Raw genomic sequence first — 10,737 nt, forward strand, 5'->3', positions numbered from 1 at the left:
AAATACTATAAGTACTTCTGTAGCACTTGTACTAAGGGAATAGATGTCACAGGCACGTGCAGAGGGGGGCTGGTGGTGCTTGAGCACTTGCCCTTTTTGCTCCTTGCCCCCAAGTGCCCTTTTAGTCAATTTTTTTTTTGGTGTTATTTCCTAAGCCCTCTTCTGACACATAACATGTACTAAAATTATTTGTAATTATTATTTTTTTTTTTTGTTGTTGGGTATTTTTTGTACAACAGAATAAGCCCTCCGGTCACCTTGTTACCTTTGAACTTTTGCCCGTGACGCATGACGCAGCTGTCTCTCGCGCAGTGAGATAAGGCGGCTAACTGCGGCGCTCAACGTAGCGAACGTTCCAGATTACAGAACAGTTTTTGAATTAAAAAAAATATTTTTTGGTGAATAAAGTGGAGTAGACTTGCTTCTTGGGTTGCATCAGGTTGCATTGTGCCCTTGTTTATATTTTTAATAGTGTAATTCTGTAAAGACAAAATATGTCTGGTGGTCTAGCTCTGATTTACATATCTTGCTAAATGGCGGGTTTGAATATTGCAATACTTTCCTATAACAAAATAGACCTGCAGAAAGAAATTAATAAAATATCTTGCATATGCATAGTTGTATGTTCTATATAGAGATTTTTCTTAGCTTTGATTGCAAAATTTTGTAATTTATCATTGTTTTATTAAACTCTGAAAACTGTGTGGCTTTAATATTCTGTCCTAGAATGTGGTTAGATGTGCCCTTTTTTTTTTTTTGAGCACCTGCCCCTTTAGTGGTCTCTGCACGGCCCTGACAAATCTGTCACCTTACGCACTTGGTCGGTGGCTTCTTTAATGTCATTTAGATACCTGTCCTTGTTTTCGAGTAGTAACTTTAACTGATTATTTAAGTATCTATTTTCTCTCTTCAGGTTTTTCCAATCAGATTCTGTCTGGGCAAAACTATTTGTTACAACCGCAGCCTCTCTCTGTTACTGTAGGCTAAGAGCTTGGAGGTCTCGGCCTGCTGCTCCATGAGTTTACTCACCTTGTATTTTTTTTTCATCAGACGCTCTTTTAATCACCTGTTTCGCTGTTTTTTCACAGCTAATATGCCTGAAGATAAATTGATCATTGTTTTAAACTCTTGCTTAGGTCCATCTATGGCTTCCTCCATTGAAGTTTTTGGAAGTTTCTTCTCAAGAATTTTATTTTCCTTCTCTGCCTCTTCCAACTGCTTTTCCAGAGCATTTACCTTGACCTCAAGAAGTCTGTACTTGTCTCTTTCTCTCAAAATCTCATTACTCTTCATGCCGATTTTGTCGATCTTTTGGGACACCTCAACCTCAAGTGTCTTCACTTCACTTTGATGCTTTTCAACCTTCACTTGGTATGCTTTGATTTCAGTCATCATTTGCCTTTTTTCTGCCTCAATCTTCTCAACCTGCAGTTTTGAGTCCCTCTCGATATTTTTTAAAGAGGTCCATCTATTATTCCAAATAGGAGTGTTATGGGGGGAAACGTTGTGCTTATAGATTAATTTCTAATACTGAAGGACTTGTTGGTGAAATTTGGTGAAGTTCAACTGGAAGTTTATTAATTTCAAAGTCACATTTTAAAAGGAATTCTACCCCACCAAAGTCTAAGAAGATTTTAGCAGGGAGGCCAAAACCAAAAGCTCTCGTCATGTTTCAGAAAGTTTTGTCGAAGTTTTAAGCAACCGTTTACAGAGTCAAAATCAAGTGCACTGAGGCCTCCTTCTTCCAGTGATTTTATAATATCATCTTTTCTAATGTAGTGATGTTTGTTTTTCCAAATGACAGTAAAATTATTTTGATTAACTTTTTTCATTATGTTATTGGAAATTTCTAAGGAGTAAGACGGATAAATAAGTCTTGATAGACTTTCCATTTTTGAGAGTAAAATTCTTCCAAATATTGAAAGGTCTCTTTGTAGCCATGTGTTTAAAATAGTTTTATTTTTTAATAAAATATTATCTAGGTTGGCAGTTGATCTAAAAGTTATATCTTTGTGTTGCTGGGCTCAGGCACAGATGACATCCGGAGTTGTCTTTGCGAATAAAAAAAGGTTTAGTTTACCTTCCATGCATTACATAGTCACTGCCCTCCCTATGCATTGCTATGGGCAGGCGCCAATAAAGAAAGAGACATTCTATTGGGTGTAGAACAATAGGTTCCTGCCATGCAATGCATGGAGGCAGCGACTGCCTTGCCTTGCGAAGTCACAGCACTGCTATGGGCAGGCCCCAAAACAACCAGCACAGATTTACCGCCAAATGAATAACAATGCAAACATTATTTTTTTGAAAGCAAAATATCCAGCGGGCCTCTCTGGGATATGATAATTGATAGTCTGCAGAGAAAGTAAGGACGATGGAATTACAGCATAATATTTTCTCTGGCAGCGCTGACTGAGAGGTGCAGCGGTTTCTCCTGACTACTGTGGGCGACGCGCGGCCGTCTCTCGTTGCAGCGCTGTACATCGGAGCAGAATCTGGCACAGATTTTAATCTGATCTGAAGACCTAGAACTGTGATAAAAGTTTGGCACTCTGCGATTTTTGGGGGTTTGGGGGGATGGCACTAATGTGTTATTTTGGTGCCCTGTATGAATTGATGTAAGTTTAAAAAGACAAAAAGGTTGTTTAATGATGTTGGTTGCCTACATCACCAGAGAGGTCACAATAACTAGCCCAAACCCATATTCTACTGCACCTCATATATCTAGCTCAACCCTCTCACTCCCTCTGTGACAACAACTTTTAAGCATTGACAGATATAATTTAGAGCCAACCTTAGTCTGCAGCAGAGCTAGCAGCTATGTAATTCTGTTTGCCTCTGAGTTATTTCTTCAGCTCTCTCTCTCTTTGTGTGTGTTACACATTCAAATGCTCTGCAATTTTTCAAACCATTTTCCACATGGTACACATGAACCCAATATCCTGTTTGCAGACTGCTTTCTGTAGTTAAATAGATTTATTATGTAGGGTTTAAGCTGGGCAGAGCAGGTTTTCTGTTGCAAACCCTTTGGGTTTGCTAAAAAAAAAAAGAGAAAAAAAAATCTCCCAATATGTGAATTTACCTGACAGACGGATGGCATTTTTTCTAGAAAACAGGAAGACATCATGCATATCACTTGTATTTAAATGTAATTTAGGTTGCAGCTACTTTTTCCGCAGTTCATGTTGCTTTGTGTTCCAGCTTTTTTCAGATACAAAAGAAAGCGTTCCCTGCTGACACCAGATTAGTGTTTTCATCCCCCCCGACTGCTGCGATCATTTCAGCACTCAGCATTGTGGGATATGATAGGCAAGAGAATGGACTGCAGATTGTTGAGAGGGATTTTTTTATTATTATTTTTTGTTTGGAATGAATACAATGCAGGAGTAATTTTAGCAACAATGTCAAATGAATGCTTTTTGCACAAAAACACAGTTTTAATGCCTCCTGGCTCTGTTTTGGCTACAGACGTCAGACGTCATCGTGTGGTACCATGACAGTTAGAGGAAGATCAGGAAGTTTACATTTCCATCTAAAATTCTTAAAGATTTGGTCATTTGTCTTTTGGTTGCCCTAAAAATTCCTACGAAAACTAGAGCATTTTTCTTTTTCATTTATATTATTTTTAAGTTGATTAGAGTGGCTAGCAAATATAATTATCGTTCTATGATGTCCTGTTTCCCTGGGGTCCAACTATATGTTTCAGTAATTCCAAAAATTGACAATGACAAAAGAAAATGGCTTTCATGTAAGTCATAAGGAATCTAGAGCTTTAGAGTTGATCTGGCATGACTCTGAGATTGCTCTGCAATATTTCTCTCCCTGGATGGGAAAGACATGATAAAACTGTGGACTGATCTGTTGCAAATGGCTTCACAAAGTATAAAAACTTTGTGGCATCTTTCTTCAGGTTGTTCTAATTGAGGCTAAATTTCCCTTTTTCATTTTCTAATAATTTAAAGTTGACTCACAGCCAACATCGGATGATTATTGACAGCTTGTTCCTTATAGTGCTGTCATATGTTTAATATTTAGCATTTACTTCTCAAAAGAAAATGAAGAAAAAAAACCCCAGAAAAAACCAGAACATTTACATCAAAGATCTGCATTATTCCTATTCTGATACATGAGACAAAGTCTTTGGTCCAAAAATGACAATCAGAGAATCTCATTGCATTTGATGTCCTTGATTACTCTCCTTTTGAGTGTGGGAAATGCTTGGAGTAGTAAACCTTTGAAACGTTATCCATTTAACAGCACAATTACGGTTGTTTTTAAGCTATTCCTTCACGACTCCCCCTTAAGCTACATTGCCAGTTCTTTTGATGATGTTCACTCCGAGACTCCAATAGTATCTGCTACCCAGTAACTAGCTCTCGGTGCAACCTCCGCAACCCGTGTAATTGAATCTGAGGCCCATTTAATCAGTCCACTTCACATTATTTTATTCACTGCTTTTAACAAAGTGAGGAGGCCCTAAAAATGATGCTCCATTAGATGGAATAGGCTGGAAAGCAGAATGTTTATCCTCAAATTACTTGTCTGGAAATTAATTTAAAACACAGCTGAAGGAAAATGAGAATTCAAAACCGAGTTGGCCCCTTTGTAATGGCGGGCTCTGATACTAGACAGTGAGATGTCTCAGCTGGTTGAAGCAGGCGGAAAAATACCTGTGTTTCAGCTTAGTTTTTGGCAGACTATGTTTGAAATTTGTGTTTTCTTGCTTTTGGATTTGCCTCTAGCCAAAGACCAAAAACTACTTTTGCAGTTCCACCTGACTTCATCCACTTAAACGGATGAATGGGTTAAATTAAAGAATGAGTAATTAAAAAAAATGGAGTTACCTTATAAGTTCTAACCACTGTTGTACCAGTAGTTTGTAAAACACAAAAAAGAATTTGCTTTTGAAGCTGGTCAACATGTACAAGCACAGGTGTGTTGACTGAAGTCATCCAAAAGCGAGTCACTCAGATAAGCTCATCTAATCCAGCTAAGTGGTCCTTCTGCTGTGCTCAAAGCCCGCAGTTCGGCACAGCTGATATTATCGACATCATAATGTCACTCGGGTTTTATTGTCAAAAGTAACACTTTTTGTCTCAGTTCAAAATGCTTGTTATCTTTCATCTGCTGTCCCCAAATGTACAAAATAAAACATCTTAATGGCATGAAAAGATGATCACGTTTAAGTAAATAATGATCAAGCACTGTCCAACTCTGAAAAGTTACTTGTAAGTTTGTTTTGTCTTATTCCAAGTGAACTAAGATATTTGCACTTGAAACTAGAACAAACAGTGTTTTTGCAGCGTACGCTTAGTTTTACGCTACATTATGCAAATACTCTGCCTGCACTGATGATTTCCTCACCTCAGCATGCCAAATGCTTGAAATTGGCTCCAGTAGCAGGCCATTGGGAGCAATTTTGTTACAATTATTTCAATGTATGTGGGAACTAACTTGTGTACTATATAAAACATTAAACTCTCACCCTCAGATGGTCAGGGAATCAATGAATATGAAAGAAATGCCAACTAATTTACACAGTCATAACTTTAACACAACATTTTAGTACATACATTGTGTTGGCAGGCATCAATCACAAAGTGCATTGCAAAACTATTCGCCATGATTTTGCTTTTTTGTCACACCCAAATAAAATAAACAGTTTTCAGAATTGAAGATGATCTGAATCAACACAAAATACTAACAAAAGCTTTAATAGAAATTGTCTTTCTTAAAGGGAAAAACTGTCCTCACCCTGTATGAAAAAATAATTTTCCTAACTGCCATAAATCATCTATGATAACAATATTGTAGAATATTTGGTTTTTCTATTTCCTCCCAATGTCTTTCCTATTGGTAGATCATGAACTTTGACCTTTCATGAGGCAGGTGAGGCCTTCAGTGCCAACTTTCTCGAATGGTACTCAAACAAACACCAGGCTGACATGCCCTCATTGATTTGCAACAGCGGGGAATCATTTCGTTAAGATCCACCGTGTTTATCTGTGTGTGTGTGACCTTGTTCATAATCTGCCATCTGGACTGAGTGCTTAGCTCAGCCTTCATACACATGGACAATCACTTGCACTTTACATCCACACTGGAAATAGTCTGGAGTGGATTAATCTGGGAAGTCAGTAAAATATTGTGAAGGACAAATTAAATCCAAGTGTACACAATGGAATCTCAACAGAACCAAATGACTTAATATATACTGCTCAAAAAAATAAAGGGAACATTTCACTTTAATTTTGTGTGTGGCTCCAAATCCAGGCCTCCATTGGTTAATAAATTTGATTTCCATTGATGATTTTTGTGTGATTTTGTTGTCAGCACATTCAACTTTGTACAGAACAAAGTATTCAATGAGAATATTTCATTCATTCAGACCTAGGATGTGTTATTTGAGTGTTCCCTTTATTTTTTTGAGCAGTGTATAATTAACTTGTGTTTGCTGCTTACTGAAGTAAGTCAACAATCTGATTGCAATGCTTCTTTACTTTTTACAGTCTTTTAGGCTTTAATTGCTCCGAGGAAACACTTGAGTTGACCCAGACCCAGCTGGAGGGATGATATATACACTTTGGTCTGGGTACGCCTTGGAAACCACCTGGAGGAGTTTGCGGGCATCACCTTGGAGATCTCATTAAGGCGGCCTGGTTGTGTGTGTTTTTATGTGTTCGCCTACTTCTCTCTTCTGCCCCCATTCTTGTGCAACTGCCTCGACTACGTCTAATTGTCACATCCAACCTTTTCTTAAAAGTGCCAGCAGAAATCTCCTTTCATGCCTGACTGTCAGTTGCAAACAACGGACGTTACTTCGCCTCACAGCTTGACCTCAACAAGCTAAAGTAGTGAAACCTTACATCGCAATATTGGATTTGGGTCAATCAGAACTTTTAAGTGCACGGTGGTAGAGAAATGTCTGAATTTCATGGCCGCACCTTCGATTGCTGTTGCCTCAAATTGTCAAACAGAAATTGATGAAGAAAAGTTTGGTGTGAATCAGAATTTCTATCTTTAATTCTTCTTTTTCTTTTTAATGAGGCTAAAAAAAAAGGACATTTTGTTTGATCAAACAAGACTAATTTAAGAAATGAGAATTTTCTCAAAGGGCAAACATATGCTAGCACCAGCAGTTTCTAGCTGTTTTGAGTGTGAGCAGAAGACATTTTGGATCAGGTGGGAATCATGCAGCGGCATCTAATGAAACACAATGAGTTGCAACCTAGTGAGCACAAAGACTGCTACTTAATTATATCTGTCTGGAATAATATATTTCGTGCCTTGTGAAGTAGTGTCGTCAGAGGATTATAAAAGCTGATTTGAAAGCAGCCAAATCCCAAGTTTTTCTGCTGGATTTTATTGTTTAATATCTTTAATTGCTGACATCTCTCTCAAGTGGCCAAAAATCGTACTGGTTTTACACAGAATTGGCAACACACCTGCTCTTCATTAGACTTCACCTGAGAAAACCGGCCAAACCAAACAACAAAATTTAAACAAAGGAACAGGAATCAAATTATTAATCTAACTTGCAAACTCCCCTACATAACCAAAAGATCTGCAAAATAAAACATTTAATACAGGGCAACCCAAAAGGCTACTTTAAAGAAGCCAAATAATACAATAGAAAAAAAGAAAACCCTTCATTTGGTAGTGGCCGGTGATGTAATCAGTGATGTCATACGTCTGTTTAAACAGGAACTGGTGGGCCGGCCCCTCCTATACACCTGCTAGGACTGTAGCATCAAAAGGACAAGCGATGGTGAGTATAAAAGAAACAAATAAGATACCAGAAATTTACCTTGAAACAATATATATATATATATATATATATATATATATATATATATATATATAATGCTTTGACAGTGAGGGAAGTTAGGTTATGACAGCAATGTTTAAATTAAAGCATTATGACCAATTATGGAAAGATTAAATAAATCAGAAATATATTTAAGGGCCAAGTGGTAAATGGAGACAAACTTTAGCACTTTGTCACATGCCTGTCTTCCACTCAGATAAAGGATCTGTTGTGAAACTCTGAACCCTAAGCTGGTTACTGTGAAGACTGGATATCGACCGGCTACATTGTTGGCCTGCTTGAACTGCTGTTGGATGTTCTGCATCTGAAAGAATATTATTGAATTCATTTGGATTGGATTGGACATATAAAATAATATGCAATTTACTTGTTTGTTTACAAATCCAAATAGATCAGATCGCAGGGAGAAGCTGTAAAAACCAGTGGTGAAAATTACAGCTGACTTCTCCATTTGAAACTACCATAACAGATGGCACAGCATGATGAAAATGTATCATTTATTTGCTTAATGTTTTTTAACCTCTCTCATCTGAGTAACAGTTCCTAAAATTAGTTTTTCAAAGATTAAGGTGTCAGATTTTAATGGGTTATTAAGTTGATTTAATTCAGTTGGATTGTTTCAGTTCTCATCAGATCTGAAATGTTTCACGCACCTTTTGTTTTATGTCTTAACAATACAAACAGAAACACAACTGCAGGTCCTTTCTCCTTTGTTGTTTACTTCAACTCTTACTGAGGTGAAGAACAAGAATATCAAGAAGAAAAGAAATGGCTGGGAAAAATAGGCCCGTACAAACAGGACATCTGAGTAGGTAAGGAAAAAAAAACAGCCATCTACCTTTTTAAGATGAATCCCTCTCTTCTAAAGATTAATCCGATTATTTGCTCTGCGGTGATAGATTGATTGGAGTGATGCTGAGGCAGCATGCGCTCCATTCTCCAGAGACGGACACATAACGGAGAAACATCCGACCTCATTTCCAGCACTGCGTCTAACACTTGTCATGAGGGTAAGTGTGCGTGCACGAGAGGAGATGTACGTGTGCGTAAAAACACATTCGTAGGTTCACATCCTGTCCCTGGCCTCAAGAGATAAGCCTTGATTTACGGGCCTTCTGATTTACATGCTTCAATTTATCTTCTTATTTCATGGAATTGTGTCTTACTGGAGTACGTCGATCATGTTGCTGACCAGCTTGGTTTATTTAGCATTCACTGCATATGCAGGGAAAGTATTTTCTAATTTTCTCGTGGTGTTCTCTGAATGCATTAGAGGACGCCTAAGATTTGAATTTGCTAAAATTGATTATCATATTCAAACCCTGCTGTTGGTGCATATTGGAAAAAGGAGACGGTGGTCGGGGTTCTTATGAATGTTAGTGTTCACTAATTCACAACTTGCGGTGGTGTCTGATCCCCGGTCTTGAACTCTCAACTTACGGGAAATTGCATTAAATTGCAGATGTCTTTTACAAGCCTGTCCTCTGGGTCTTATAGTGTTGGAATTAAAAGGGTATCTAACAACCAGCTGCTCGGTTTTCTACTGGGGGCGTCAACCATCGTCTCCGACAGCACGGACAGAGTTTTGTCTTCGCTGGAGCCAACTGCTGATGAGTTGGGTGGACTCCAGGGGTGAACTGCACCCTGGGTAATGCCTCCAAACAGAGGGTACATCTGGACACAAACAGGTTGGAGGGACATCTGCTCTTCTCACACTCATTTGTTTGTTGTCTACGGTAAAATAGCCCCAAACCAGCTTATTATGTGGAGAATGTGTATTTTGTGTGCAATTATGAAATTGCGATACAAATGTTTTGATATTAGAAATAGAGATGAAAATAAAATGTTTAGCCTTATTGGTGTAAAATAAAACATGCGGACAATGGGCATAAGAATGCAGATGCAATTAACTTTGCATCTGGTGTTTAATGTGTTTCTGTACATATTCCATTAAATTTAGGGTTAACGCCATGGATTCCACTTTCACATTTACATAGCATGTATCTGTATTCACACTAATCATTTACAGTGGACAAACTAGAAAAATCAGTTTGTTGTTTCAAGGGCAAAACGTTCACCTCAAGTGAAATTGATGAGTTTGAAAATAAGTGGCAGCCATGCTGACTGTGGTTTCTGAAACAGATGATGATTGTCCTTGACTGGAGCAGCGTCAGTCGCAGATTCACGCTCGGTCCCAAAATTGATTATCATATTCAAACCCTGCTGCTGGTGCATATTGGAAAAAGGAGACGGTGGTCGGGGTTCTTATGAATGTTATTTATTACTATCTAAAAATAGTGCGCAGGCTGCAGATCACTAGCTGGGCCTCTGAATATTGAAAGTTACTGCAGCTGCCTCGGCATGCTTTGTAATAACGCCGCCTCGTGCCTTAGAAAGGTGTCCCTGCTAAATCAATCTGTGTCCATGCACACATTTAGGCCTGAAACCTCCCTCTCAGGAAGAGTCAGGGTGAGCAATGGTAGGGGGAAGATGCTGACAGCAGGGAAGGTGAAATGATCAACACATAAAAGAGACATTTGCAAAAAATTTCATTTACTTCTAAACAACATGTCTGGTTATAAAAGTGGCCCTCCCTTCAGATGACTTAAAGCCATGCTGGTGGGGATTCCCCACAACAAAGCAGCTTCACCTGCCCTCCTCACCTTTCCCATGGCAACGGACGTCCTTCTCGTCCTGTTCCACGCCCCGGTACGTGTCGCGCGGATAAACAAACGTGCCCTCCCAGCTGCATAATGTGCTACGACAAATGGCAAGAAGCAATAACGTTTTTCACAGCGCAGCCGGCGAATAGTCCGAGTGACATTTAAAAGGGAGGATGTTTTCGTTGCACAAATGCATCAGCTGAACTTAATGACATTTCGGGGAGTCGCAGCGTGGCGAGAATAGCT

This window comes from Poecilia mexicana, unplaced genomic scaffold (genome assembly GCF_051168715.1).
Source record: "Poecilia mexicana isolate PSO_F unplaced genomic scaffold, ASM5116871v1 scaffold_12, whole genome shotgun sequence".
NCBI lineage: Eukaryota > Metazoa > Chordata > Actinopteri > Cyprinodontiformes > Poeciliidae > Poecilia > Poecilia mexicana.